Source organism: Hypanus sabinus, chromosome X1 (assembly GCF_030144855.1).
Source record: "Hypanus sabinus isolate sHypSab1 chromosome X1, sHypSab1.hap1, whole genome shotgun sequence".
Lineage (NCBI taxonomy): Eukaryota > Metazoa > Chordata > Chondrichthyes > Myliobatiformes > Dasyatidae > Hypanus > Hypanus sabinus.
In genome coordinates this window covers 46980644-46995638 of record NC_082738.1, presented here as the reverse complement: position 1 = coordinate 46995638, position 14995 = coordinate 46980644, and positions in this window count along the sequence as shown.

Sequence of the window (14995 nt, the reverse complement as noted above, 5' to 3'; positions counted from 1 at the left end):
CATGGAGAGCATTCTGATAGGCTGGTATGGTGGGGCTACTGCACAGGACCGAAAGAAGCTACAGAAAGTTATAAAATTAGTCAGCTCCATCTTGGATACTCAGAAAGGCGGCGTCCATCATTAAGGATCCCCATCACCCAGGACATGCCCTGTTCACACTGTTACCATCGGGAAGGAGGTACAGAATCCTGAAGGCACACAGTCAGTTATTCAGGAACAGCTTCTTCCCCTCTGCCATCTGATTCCTAAATGGACATTGAACCCATGAACACTACCTCACTTTTATTATTTCTGCTTTTGCACTATTTTTAATTTAACTGTTTAATATACTGTTACGTATTCAGGCAACAATAAATATATGAGATCGGCAAGGGTTTCTTATAACAAACAACACGTTTATTAAACACCGAAAACAAACCCCCCAAAAGTAAACAAACACTACCGTAACCGGAAACAGCTGCTGAACGGCAGCCCAAACAGTTCGTAAAGTGATATTCCAAAACAGTTCTTTAAAGTGGTATTGCCAAAAGTTCGATATGCTCACAGTCCATTTAAAAGGAGAGACTTTATAGGACGATTTAGGTTCTCTTTCACGTCGCTTGCTTCGATCCCCGACGTCGAACTTCCCACGAAGAATTCACGAAACAGAACGGCTTAAAGACACTGACCTTTCCTTCTCCACTACCTTCAATCCTTTCTAGGTAAACCTAGGGATTAACATGAAGATAGTCAACGAAATCCTTCCAAATAAGGATCAAACAAAGGTCGCCCCCGTTTCACCGTAGAAAGTGATTCTCCTCGATCTTTAACTTCCAACTTTGAATCTTCACTGTCCTCTAATTCCCTCGAACTAACAGAATCATAAAGAACCTGTTGGCATTAACCTTTTAAACTTTAAGCATTAAATAAAAACTTCATCTTTCAACTAAACTGCGTCATCACTTCAAACACGCAGTGGCATGAAGTCAACTTGGCAAATCCAGCCACGAACTGCCCCTCTTCACCGGGTGGGGTCTACCTTTTATAACCTGTAAAAAAAACCTGTCACATGATCTCTACTGGCGGGAAAATGACGTCACCACCATCACAAGACCATCACCTCAAGTCCAGTACAGCTTCAACCCCAGTCACGTGACAAGGGCTCCACTGTCATGTGTCACGAGTACGTAACACCTCCCTCCAAAAAAAACATTTTTGGTCTGACAAGAACAAAAATTTTTAACAATTGCTTACAAGAAAAACAAAGGTATAAATTTTATAACATACACAATACACAACACCATCATATAACAGCTTATAAGTCACAATACAGTAGGAGTGTTACAATTGAAAAAAAAAACCACTCCATAAAAAAAAATTACAGTGTACATTCAACATCGAGATAGACAATCAGCAACCGCATTATCTTTACCTTTAATATGAGTCATCACAATATTGTACTCTTGTAACATCAAACTCCAATTTAATAACCTTCTGTTTTTGTTTTTCATCTTACTCAGAAAAACTAATGGATCATGAGCAGTGTAAACAATAAGTGGTTTTTGAGTTGTACCAACATATACCTCAAAATATTCCAAAGCTAAAACAAGAGATAACAATTCTTTCTCTATTGTCGAATAATTTCTTTGATGCTTATTAAATTTCTTAGAAAAGTAAGCTACTGGATGATCAACCTCATCACCCTCATTCCTTTGCATTCCTGCAGCCTCATCACTAGCATCCACAGCCAATGAAAAAGGTTTTCCAAAGTCAGGTGCCTTAAGCACAGGCTGTTGACATATCATTGTTTTCAATTTTTCAAATGCTTCTTGACAAGGCACCGTCCATACAAACTTCTCATTCTTCCGCAGAAGGTTAGTTAATGGAAGGGCAACATTAGCAAAATTCTTACAAAATTTCCGATAATATCCTACCATTCCCAAAAACCTTCTGAGAGTTTTTTTCCCCGTTGGAGTGGGAATCTCTAAAATTGCCTGAACTTTTGCCTGAACAGGAGCTACCTTACCTTGACCCACAACATAACCAAGGTAAGTCACAGTGGCATGTCCAAATTCACTCTTAGCTAAATTAATAGTTAAGTTAGCTTTTGAAAGCCTTTCAAACAATTTCTCCATCGCAATAATGTGTGCTTCCCAAGTATCATTCCCTGTCACTAAATCATCAATATAAGCATCAGTATCTTTCAATCCCTGAATCACAAAGTTAATCATCCTCTGGAAAGTACCTGGGGCATTCTTCATCCCAAATGGAAGAACATTATACTCATATAACCCAGATGGAGTTACAAATGCAGAAATCTCTCTACCTCTGTCCGTTAATGGAACACACCAATACCCTTTCAATAAATCAATCTTTGTAAGGAACTTTGCCTTTCCAACTTTATCTACACAATCATCTACTCTAGGAATTGGATATGCATCTGTTTTCGTTACAGCATTCACCTTCCTATAGTCCATACAAAACCTAATACTACCATCTGGCTTTGGCACCATAACACATGGTGAACTCCAATTCGAGTTAGAATGTCTAATGATATTATTCTCTAACATATATTCAATTTCTTTCTCAGCAAGTTCACATTTTTCCATGTTCATCCTATATGGATGTTGTTTAATAGGTTTGGCATCCCCAACATCTACATCATGTGAAGCTATAGTAGTCCTTCTCGGAACATCTGGAAACAACTCCCTATATTTAAAAATCAACTCCTTCATCTGTTGTCTCTGCTCTAACTGTAAATGTGCTAATTTTTCATCAATATTTTCCAGAATGGTTGAATTTGGTAACCTAACAGAAACAATGTTGGATTTAGAATGAAAGTCAGATGAATCATCTATCATGTTCCTAGTTAAATCAAACTCATTCTCACTAACCACAACAGTCACAGTATCAGATTGTTTTTCAAAATATGGTTTCAACATATTTATATGGCAAAGTTGTGTTGACCTTCTACGATCTGGAGTTTTTACCACGTAATCCACATCATTGATTTTAGACACAATTTCATAAGGACCATGAAATCTAGCTTGTAAAGGATTTGTCTGCACTGGGAAAAGAACCAACACCTTATCTCCAGGCTTAAACATCCTCATCCTAGCGTCTTTATCATACCAAGTCTTCATTTTCTCCTGAGCCAACTTTAAATTTTCCTTAGCTAAGCTACAAGCTTTATGTAACCTGTCCTTAAATTTCAACACATAGTCCAACAAATTAGTGTGTACTTCCTTATTAATCCACTGTTCTTTCAACAAAGCTAAAGGTCCTCTAACTCTATGCCCAAACACAAGTTCAAATGGACTAAAACCTAAAGATTTCTGTACCGATTCCCCTACTGCAAATAAAAGTAAGTTTATACCCTCATTCCAGTCACTTTCATTTTCCACACAAAATATCCTAATCATATTCTTGAGGGTAGAATGAAACCTCTCCAAGGCACCCTGCGATTCTGGATGGTATGCAGACTAAGTGATTTGCTTAGCTCCCAATTTATAAACTATCTGTTGAAGCAATCCAGACATAAAATTACTGCCTTGATCAGTTTGTATCTCCTTAGGTAATACAAAATAAGTAAAAAAATTTATAAGGGCCTTTGTCACAGTCTTAGCTTTTATATTCCTAAGTGGTACTGCCTCTGGAAACCTAGAAGAAGTACACATGATAGTCAACAAATACTGATAACCAGTTTTTGTCTTTGGTAATGGACCAACACAATCTACAATAACTTTAGAAAATGGTTCACCAAATGCTGGGATAGGTTGTAATGGAGCTACTGGTGTAACCTGATTTGGTTTACCCACAATTTGACAAGTATGGCACGTTTTACAAAACATCGCCACATCTTTTCTTAGACCAGGCCAGTAAAAATGTTTTAAAATCTTGTCCACAGTTTTCCTTACCCCTTGATGTCCACCTAAAGGCACACTATGAGCTAAAGTCAAAATCTCATTTCGATAAGCTTTTGGAACAACTACCTGGTAAACAACATTCCAATCCTCACTTGCAGGAATTGTAGGCTATCTCCACTTCCTCATCAACACTCCTTTTTCCAAGTAATATCCTACTGGCACCTTATCAATTTCACTATCTAGTAAAACCTGCTCTTTTAATTTTATAATCTCAGAGTCTCTATTCTGCTCTGCTATCATCTCCTTCCTAGACAAAGATAATCTTTATAGTCAGACTTACTCCCAGAATCTTGTTCAAACAACGAAGATAAGAAAGTCTCTGACACATCCTCAAAACTCGAATCCTGAGTCGAACAGTCCTGAATAACAACCTCATTCTGCGCATCAATCTTTTTCGCCATAGCTCTAGTCACAACACAGGAAGAATCTGTGTTAGAATTCAACTCTGGTTCCTCTGACTCCATTGTCAAATGCACTTCAGGAAAAACTTGTCCACCTGCCAAGTCATTACCTAACAATAAAGAAATACCCTTCACAGGTAAGCTATGCTGTAATCCTACTTTAACAAATCCAGTAACTAACCCTGACTTTAAATTTACTTTATGTAAATGTACAGGCATAAAATCACTTCCAACACCTCTTATGTAATTTACCTCACCAGTATCAGACTCTTCATTAAACTTCAACACACTGTCTAACATCAATGATTGAGAAGCACCAGTATCCCTAAGGATTTTTATTGGCACCAGAGTAGATCCTTCCTTCAAGGATACAAACCCTTCAGTTACAAAATGATCATATCCCTTTCTAACTTGGTCAGACTCTAACAAAGCCTCATTTATGTTTATCAAACCCTGTAACTTTACAGGTGCTTCAGTATGTTGCACACAAGCATCTGGAACTGCTTCCTTCTCTTTCTTTTTCAATTTGAAACAGTTAGCTATTACATGGCCAGGCTTCTTACAATAGTTACAAGTAAGACCAAACTGTCTTTCCTTCACAGGCTTTCCTTTCTCATCAACTTTCTCATTAACCTCCGATTTAATTTCAAATTTACCTGGAGTCTCCATGTTATTTTTCCTCTTAAAAATTCTGCCCTGAGGAAATTTGTTCTTATGGATCAAAACATACTCATCAGCTAATCTAGCACAGTCCTGCAATTTATCAGTATCCTTCTCATTTAAGTAGGTCCTTACTTCAACAGGAATGCTTCTTTTAAATCCCTCCATTAAAATCAGCTCTCTCAATGTATCATAGTCCCCATTTACATTTTTAGAAGAAACCCATCTCTCAAAACACATAGCTTTATCATAGGCAAATTCCACATAAGTTTTTTCCACAGACTTTTTCAAACTTCTGAATCTTTCCCTATATGCTTCTGGGACTAACTCATATGCGTTTAAAATATGCCGCTTTACAATATCATAATCAAGTGCTTGCGCAGCTGTTAAAGCTGTGTAAACTTGTTGTGCTTTGCCTTTAATTACACTCTGTAACAACACTGACCATTTATCTTTTGGCCACTCTGACATCCGAGCAATAGTTTCAAAATGTTGAAAATACCTTTCCACTTCTGTTTCACTAAATGGAGGGACCAATTTAATTTCTTGACTAGCAACAATCGTTTTTTTAGAACCAGAAGACTGATTTCCAGACTTTAATTCCTCCATTGCATATGCAAACTCTCTCTGCTTTTGTTCCATCTCCAATTTACACCTCTCCAATTTCATTTGTTCGATTTGCAACTGCATCTCCAGATTACTTATTTGAAACGACTCTAAAATCGATTCATCAAAAACACCCGAATCCACATAGTGTGACGCGATTTTCCTCTGTATTACTGCCTTAGAAGTAGTCTGCAAAATACCTTTAAGTCGCAATCTACTAGCTATCTCAAACACCTCAGTTTTTTTCGCCTTCGCCAACACCTCCGCAGCTGGCGAAGCCAGAAACTCATCAATATTCATTGCTGCCGAATACCACAACAAGCCAAACAAAAGAACCGAGTAATCCCCGTTTCCAAAACACCGACTTAAAAGTCAGCAAGCATTTAAACTCAAAAGTTTCAATCCAGACGCAGCCCCCATATTTAATGTTACGTATTCAGGCAACAATAAATATATGAGATCGGCAAGGGTTTCTTATAACAAACAACACGTTTATTAAACACAGAAAACAAACCCCCCAAAAGTAAACAAACACTACCGTAACCGGAAACAGCTGCTGAGCGGCTGTTCAAACAGTTCGTAAAGTGATATTCCAAAACAGTTCTTTAAAGTGGTATTGCCAAAAGTTCGATATGCTCACAGTCCATTTAAAAGGAGAGACTTTATAGGACGATTTAGGTTCTCTTTCACGTCGCTTGCTTCGATCCCCGACGTCGAACTTCCCACGAAGAATTCACGAAACAGAACGGCTTAAAGGCACTGACCTTTCCTTCTCCACTACCTTCAATCCTTTCTAGGTAAACCTAGGGATTAACATGAAGATAGTCAACGAAATCCTTCCAAATAAGGATCAAACAAAGGTCGTCCCCATTTCACCGTAGAAAGTGATTTTCCTCGATCTTTAACTTCCAACTTTGAATCTTCACTCTCCTCTAATTCCCTCGAACTAACAGAATCATAAAGAACCTGTTGGCATTAACCTTTTAAACTTTAGGCATTAAATAAAAACTTCATCTTTCAACTAAACTGCGTCATCACTTCAAACACGCAGTGGCATGAAGTCAACTTGGCAAATCCAGCCACGAACTGCCCCTCCTCACCGGGTGGGGTCTACCTTTTATAACCTGTAAAAAAAACCTGTCACATGATCTCTACTGGCGGGAAAATGACATCATTCCACCATCACAAGACCATCACCTCAAGTCCAGTACAGCTTCAACCCCAGTCACGTGACAAGGGCTCCACTGTCATGTGTCACGAGTACGTAACAATACAAATATATACTGTAATTAATTTACTTATATTTTCTTTCTATATTATCATGTTTTGCATTGTACTGTTGCTGCTAATTTAGCAAATTTCACAACATGTGCCGGTGTTATTAAACCTGATTCTGAATACTAGAGGGTATAGCTTTAAAGTGAGAGGGGGAACCTTAAAGGCGATGTGCAGGACAAGTTTATTTTGGATCATGTAACAGGTGCAGGCATGTATCATGATCATGTACTGTATCAGGTGATATGGATCACGTCCAGGTAGAACGGATTACTTTACTTTAACCTGGCATCATGCTCGGCACAGACATTATGTGCCAAATGGCCTATCCTGAGCTTTTACGTTCTATGTCCTATCTGTGTTAGAATGTTACCTCCGATTCCACATACCCATCCTTGTTTCAGGCTTCATCAAAAAACTTCTGAAAGTTCTTTTGTACCATATTAATTGATTTCCTCTGATCTATTCTACTGGTCGACAGGAGTGACTGTAACAATTGTCATGACATCTCTCTTCTCAGCATTGTGAGGAAGCTTTTTGCTCAAGTCGCCCTGAAGAGGCTCCAGATGTTCACAGAAAGGGTCTATCCTGAGTCTCAGTGTGGGTTCAGAGTTGAGCGGTCCACCATCGACATGATCTTCTCCCCCAAGCAACTGCAAGAGAAGTGCAGAAAACTGCAGAAACCACTCTACATTGCCTTTATCGATCTTACTAAGGTGTTCAACCTTGTGAGCAGAAAGGGCCTCCTTGAGATCCTTGCCAAGATTAGCTGTACCTAATCCTACTTAGTATCATCATGTTGCTTCATGATGACATGAATGGGACCATAGTGTTTGGCAGCTCCACATCAGAGTCCTTTAACAGCAGGGTAAAATAGGAGTGTGTGCTCGCTCCAATGCTGTTAGGCATCTTCTTTGCAGTCCTGCTCAAGTCTGTCTTTAGGGAGGCCACTGACAGCATTTATTTCCATTCAAGGTCAGATGGAAACCCATTCAGACTGTCAAGGCTCAGAGTGAGGAACAAAGTGCAGATAAGGCTCCTCAGAGACTTCCTGTTTGCTGATGATGCAGCTGCCGCAACTCACTCACAGCAGGAGCTACCAGATCTCATGACCCGCTTTGCGGAAGCCTGCAGAGAGTTTGGCCTGACTATCAGCCTGAAGAAGATATAGGTGATGGGGCAAGACGTTGATGATAAGCCATCCATTAGCATTATCGACTACGGTCGAATTCACATACCTGGACTCCACGATCTTGGATAACCAGTCACTTGAAAGGGAGATCAACAAGTGCCTTGTAAAACAGCCACAACCTTCTCTACGTTGACTAAGAGAGTGTAGGCCAACAACAGACTCACCATGAACACCGAAGTCCAGGTGTATACGGCCTGTGTGCTGAGCACTTTGCTCTACACCAGTGAAACTTGGACCCTGCGCACAAAAACAAGAGCAGCAACTCAATGCTTTCCATATGTGCTGCCTCAGACACATACTCAGTATCAGCTGGGAAGACAACTCAGTGCTCGAGAGAGCAGGCACCACCTCCATGTTCACCTTCCTCAAACAGAAGTGTATGTGCTGGCTAGGCCACGACTTGCACATGGCAGATGGGCATATACCAATGGACCTTCTCTTTGGGGAGCTGGAGTCTGGAAAGAGGCCAACAGGAAGACGACAGCTGCGCTACAAGGACACCTGCAAGCGCGATCTCAAGGCCCTTGGTATTTGCACAAACACATGGCAGCCAGTCCAGTCAGACAGGTGTGCTGAGGAAGCAGGAGGTGAAAAAGGGTCTCTTGAGGTATAAGACCACTCTGATGAAGCAAGCAGAGAAAAGGAGAACTTGCTGGAAGCTCCATGCCCAAGCTGCCTCTGCATTCGGCTGTACACAGTGTGGCAAGGACTGTCACTCCCACATTGGACTCCACAGTCATAGCAATGCTGCATAACCCAGTCCACCAGAGGTGCAAACCCATGATCCCCTGGGATCAACAGCTGCCCATTCCTGGTCATATACTCAAAGGACTTCATTAAATTAGTCAAACATAATTTTCTTTCTTAAATAGCGAAGGAATAGTGATTTGATAAAACAACCATGGAACAAACTACCAGAAAAAACAATCACTTGAAAGATAGGAAAGAGTTGGCAAATTATTTACATTTGCTTGTCTTTCAAGGGTAATACAATTGATTGAAAAATATAATTTTACTCTATAAGGAATTTGAAGCATCAACATCTACAGCAGATAACTAACTAATTGGACTTAATGGCCACTACTTTTTGAAAATAGATATTGGAGGCAAGATGTGACATTAAAATTACTCAGTGTCCTTACAACAGAGAGTAAAATACCCATCCTTCAATGGCCAGGAAATGAAATCTTGGCATTTAAAATCCTGCCCCTCCTTTAGAAATTGATTGTATGAAGATCAACAAATCTTTATTCGAGCTATTAAGTTGATAATAAAACTAAATCAATATAGCAGGTGCTTAATTGATGAGCTTGATTAAAGAACAATGGACTGAATTATTATGTTCAATTTTCAACCTTGTCTGGTATGGGATAAAGAGATTTACTGAAATGCCATCTTGCATTCTTACACAAAATAGATGTCACTTTCAAGATCTTTCTAAAATATGCATAAGCTATATACAAATATAAACCAGTTGTATAAACTAAGAAATATGTATTTATCAATTATTTATTATTTCAGCTGTCTGGTATGGTAGCAAAGCAATTAGTGTAATGCTTTACAACATCAGTGATTGGAAGATTTTGGTTCAATTCCTGCTGCTGTCTGTAGGCAGTTTGTATGTTCACCCCGTGACTGTGCGGGTTTCCTCTTGGTGCCCTGGTTTCCACACACATTCCAAAAGATGTACGGTTAGGGTTAGTGTGCTGTGGGCATGCTATGTTGGCACCAGAAGTGTGGCGACACTTGCAGACTGCCCCCAGCACAATCCTCAGACTGTGTCAGACAATGACACAATGATGTACTTAACTGTATGTTTCGATGCACATTTGACAAATAAAGCTAAGATTTCTTAAACTATTCAAGTCAAGGAAGGTAAAAGATCTGCCAGTGATACTGATAGTAATTACTGTTCATTGATTCTTGCTGGAAATATGCATTCAGAAAGTTTAGTGATCTCAAGGTCGTGAGCTCAATATGGTTCCCATGAAACACAAACGTGAGCAATCAATGTTTGAGCTCATATCTATGGGCAAGTTGAAGGTTGATGGTAAGGCACAGGGCATGAACAATGATTTTCCAATACACAGTCCATTTTGCCAAGGTTCATTCTACTTACATATCCAAGGTATGTCAATGAGCAGGACCTGAACCAATTTGAATGTCAATGCCTTCAGCAGAGAAGAGAAATAGAAATTATAAGAATTTCAAGTACAATTTTATTTGATCAACACATCTGCAACTGGAACATTGATACAACTGTTTTTCTCTTTATTCTTGGTATGAATGGTAATTTTTCACTTGTTCTGTTTGTTCCATTGTGTCATGATGTAGTTTTAGTTTACTGCATTCATAAATTGCTATCAGGATAATGTATAAGCTCGTTGTTATGAACTACATTCAGATTGAGAAATAAACAGGATAAATCAGTGGAACATATTCCCTTGCAGTTGCAGACTGAACATCTGACCTAACCAATTCTTTTAAGTCTCGTTATTAATAATGCTAAAGAAAATGCTATTTCAAAATATTGCTGCATTATATCAAGCTGTTACTCTGGTTTTGAGGTTGTCTGTCATTCATCATTTCTGCTTATTCCTCATATATATTTCTGCATTGATTGGAATTTCATTTTGCAAATCAAACCAGAGACCACCTCCCTATCCCTAAGTCTCTGTCCTTATCCTCAAGTCCTGTCCTAAGTGTCACCCTCGGCTGCTTTCGGTCTAGCCGCTCATAAGAATAGGGGGTATGAAGTGGGACACTGAGCTGAAGAAGTTAGCAGAGCCTTTTGGGATTGTGGATGACTCATTCTACTCCAGTTCTGCAGTTTCTGACAAAGCTGATAAGTCCTGTGTAGGATCTAATGACTCTATTTGGTGGGGCAGATGTTAATTGATGGGGAAGCTGGTTCGGTTTTCTGAGATCTTGCACCAGCTGTTCCATTGTGAAGACTGAAGTGCTCGTTTGACTGCGTGGATGCTGCTGCTCTGTTCCAAGTTCCAGGGATGTTATCTTTTCATCAAGGAAGATAATAGAAAAGTGGAGAGCTATGTAGGAGAGGAGGGTTAGATTGATCTCAAGAGTAAGTTAAAAGGTCTGTACAACATTATGGGCTGAAGGGCCTGTACTGCGCTAGAGTGTTCTATCTTCTATAATCCAGATTTTCCCATATTTGTAAACAAAATGCTGATGGATTGGGATCTGGTGACAAACAGTGCTATTCTTCTTCTCTCCACTCCATCCATCACTCTGCTCTTTTACAATCCCTGACAAAGCTGTAGAGGACCATAGCACTGAATTTGTTCTTGCTTGCTTAAACCTGGCACTTGGCCACATTTCTTTCCAGCTAAACCTTCCATTCCCCATGCCAAACTTTTTAACATCTGTGAGGTATTCAAAGCACCCTTATGTGCTTTTCCAATCGTAAAAGGGCACAATACATCCAAGTTATTCATCTATAATTTTGTTTGTTTGGAAAAGAGCAGAATTGGAAGGTATATGTTTATTGTTCCTTACTTATTTTATGTGAAAAGATCCAAAATTACAACTGCCCTCCCCATCATTTGATTTCAGCAATGAAAGATTAACAATTACTGCTGAACAAAATAATAACACCCATAGATTCACAGCGGCTTCATATCTCTGAGCAGTAACACCATTCTTAGCAATATATATAAAGTATAGTTGATAAAATTCGATACCCCAAATGACAATCGATTTTTAAAGTTAGTTATTACCTTAAACACCTAAGGGTGTTACAATTAAAAAGAAGCTTTCACTTATCTTTTGGTTTATACTTTAATGGATAATTACGGTCAAGGCTACTTTCATTCCTTCTAATGGATTATTTCAGCCGATTGTATTTCCTTTGTATTGAACTCCAGCCATACTGTACTTCAGTTATTGAAGCTAGAAATGATTGTACCTCATTTATTATGTCCAGTGACAGAAAAATTAACTGCTGTCCTTATTCAGACCTTAGACTAAATTGGCAGGGGGATGGACACCAGAGTGATAGGGCTGAGGATAGCGATGGTGGTTTACAAGGAAAGGCAATGTGTCGTGAGACTGTCAGGAAGGACAGGTAGATGATAGGGCAAAATTGCAGTCAGTAGGATGGGTTGCAGTGTAAATTGAAAAGGGTGACAAATACAGGACTGAAGGTGTTATAGTTGAATTCACGCAGTATACGAAATAAGGTTAGAGATTGGCAGGTGTGACATTGTGGGTATCAGAGTCACGGCTGAAAAACGATTGTCCAAGGACACACAGTCTATTGACAGGACAGGCAGGTAGGCAGAGGAGGAGTGGCTCTGCTGGGAAAAAAATGAAATCAAATCCTTACAAAGAGGTGACACAGGATTGAAAGATGTAGAACCCTTGTGGGTGGAGTTAAGAAACTGCAAGTGTATAAGGACCCTGTTGGGAGTTACTTACAGACCTCCAAACAGCAGCCATGATGTGGACTACAAATTACAGTGGGAGAAAGAAAATGCATGGCAAAAAGGCAATGTTATGATAGTCATGGAGGGTTTCAATATGCAGATATGTTGTGAAAATCAAGTTGTTGCCGGATCCCAAGAGAGAGAATTTATGGAATGCCTCTGAGATGGCTGTTTGGAGCAGCTTGTGGTTGAGACCACGAGGTGTTACAACACGCATGCAACCACGCCAGCTTCTGGGGCTTAGACGCTAACTCTCTGGAATATGGCTAGATGGCACTGTGCCTTTAAAGAGTCAGGACTGTCCGCTAATTGGCAATCATGTTTTGGGCACCAAGAATTGAGTATTTAAAAAGCACCTGAACAAAGTCTCAGTGCTCAACCATAAACCCAACATCTATCTGTGTACAAGCAAAAAAGGAAATGTGGGAGGATATTGCCCGAACACTAAGATTGTATACATAATTGTTTTGTGTACATGTATGTACAGTCAGACACAATGTACAGTCAGATATGCAATCAGATCAATGTGTATTGATAATATACACATTATATGTATATTGGTGAAATATACATATACATATATGATGGCCTGGTGGAAGAAGCTAGCCAGGAGCCAGTTAGTCCTGGCCTTAATGCTGCGGTAGTGTTTGCCAGGCGGTAGCAGCTGAGACAGTTTGTGGTTGGGGTGGTTGGAGTCCCTGATGATCCTCCAGGCTATTTTTATGCATCTGCTGCTGTAAATGTCCTGAATAGAGGAAAGTTCACATCCACAGATGCACTGGGCTGTCCGCACCACTCTCTGCAGTGCCCTGCAATTGCAGGTAGTACAGTTCCCATACCAAGCAGTGACACAACCAGTCAGGAAGCTCTCGATTGTAGTCCTGAGGATTTGGGGATTCATGCTAGCTTCTTCACCTTCTTCTGAGGTGAAAGAGGCGTTGTTGTGCTTTTTTCACCACACAGCCAATATGTATAGTTCAGGTGGGATCCTCGGTGATATGTATACCGAGGAAATTGAAATTACTCACCCCCTCAACTACAGCCCATTGACCTAGCATTTGTTTTGTTTTCAGTTTTCAATCCAGTTTGATAACATGTCTCAATCCTTGCTTTGGATACTCCAGTATTTGTGTCCAAACCATCCTCTCCATCACAGAATGATTGAGCCAGTATGGACTCAGCAGGGTACCAAAGTCTTTTGTCCGCTGTGACCAGCCACAGTGAGAGGATTTCCAGACAGAGCCAACCTCCAGGTAGCCATTTGTCAAATTTCACAAGAAGGAAGTCAGAGTTGCTCGGGAGGGCCAGTCAGTCACTTTGTATTTCTTCCAACCTCGGAGAGATTCAATGGTGATCCGGGTTCTTGCCACAGCTTCCTCATCCAATGCTCAATGCATCAATGTTCAAACTTCACCCTTTCGGAGTGTGGAAAAGTAGACTTCATTATCTCTCTCCTGACTGGAAGAACCCTAGGCTGGGCCACCGTGCATTGGGATCAAAGGTCAGAGATCTGCTCAGAATTGGAGGAATTCAGGGTCGCCATGAGGAAGGTGTTCTATCACTCCTCCAGAGCCAGCCGAGCCTCAGACCACCTGATGAAGATCTGACAGGGCAGACAATGAGCAGCCGACAACATGATCGGATTTCAGAAATTGGCCCAAGACAGTGGCTAGAACAGGAAGGCCTTAACCACTCCATACCACCACAGACTCCGCGATGAAGGATGCCCTTGCCTTGAGAACTTAGAGGTTCTGATTGACCAGTCCATACCACCACAGACTCCGCGATGAAGGATGCCCTTGCCTTGAGAACTTAGAGGTTCTGATTGACCAGTCCATACCACCACAGACTCCGCGATGAAGGATGCCCTTGCCTTGAGAACTTAGAGGTTCTGATTGACCAGTCCATACCACCACAGACTCCGCGATGAAGGATGCCCTTGCCTTGAGAACTTAGAGGTTCTGATTGACCAGTCCATACCACCACAGACTCCGCGATGAAGGATGCCCTTGCCTTGAGAACTTAGAGGTTCTGATTGACCAGTCCATACCACCACAGACTCCGCGATGAAGGATGCCCTTGCCTTGAGAACTTAGAGGTTCTGATTGACCAGTCCATACCACCACAGACTCCGCGATGAAGGATGCCCTTGCCTTGAGAACTTAGAGGTTCTGATTGACCAGTCCATACCACCACAGACTCCGCGATGAAGGATGCCCTTGCCTTGAGAACTTAGAGGTTCTGATTGACCAGTCTATACCACCACAGACTCCGCGATGAAGGATGCCCTTGCCTTGAGAACTTAGAGGTTCTGATTGACCAGTCCATACCACCACAGACTCCGCGATGAAGGATGCCCTTGCCTTGAGAACTTAGAGGTTCTGATTGACCAGTCCATACCACCACAGACTCCGCGATGAAGGATGCCCTTGCCTTGAGAACTTAGAGGTTCTGATTGACCAGTCCATACCACCACAGACTCCGCGATGAAGGATGCCCTTGCCTTGA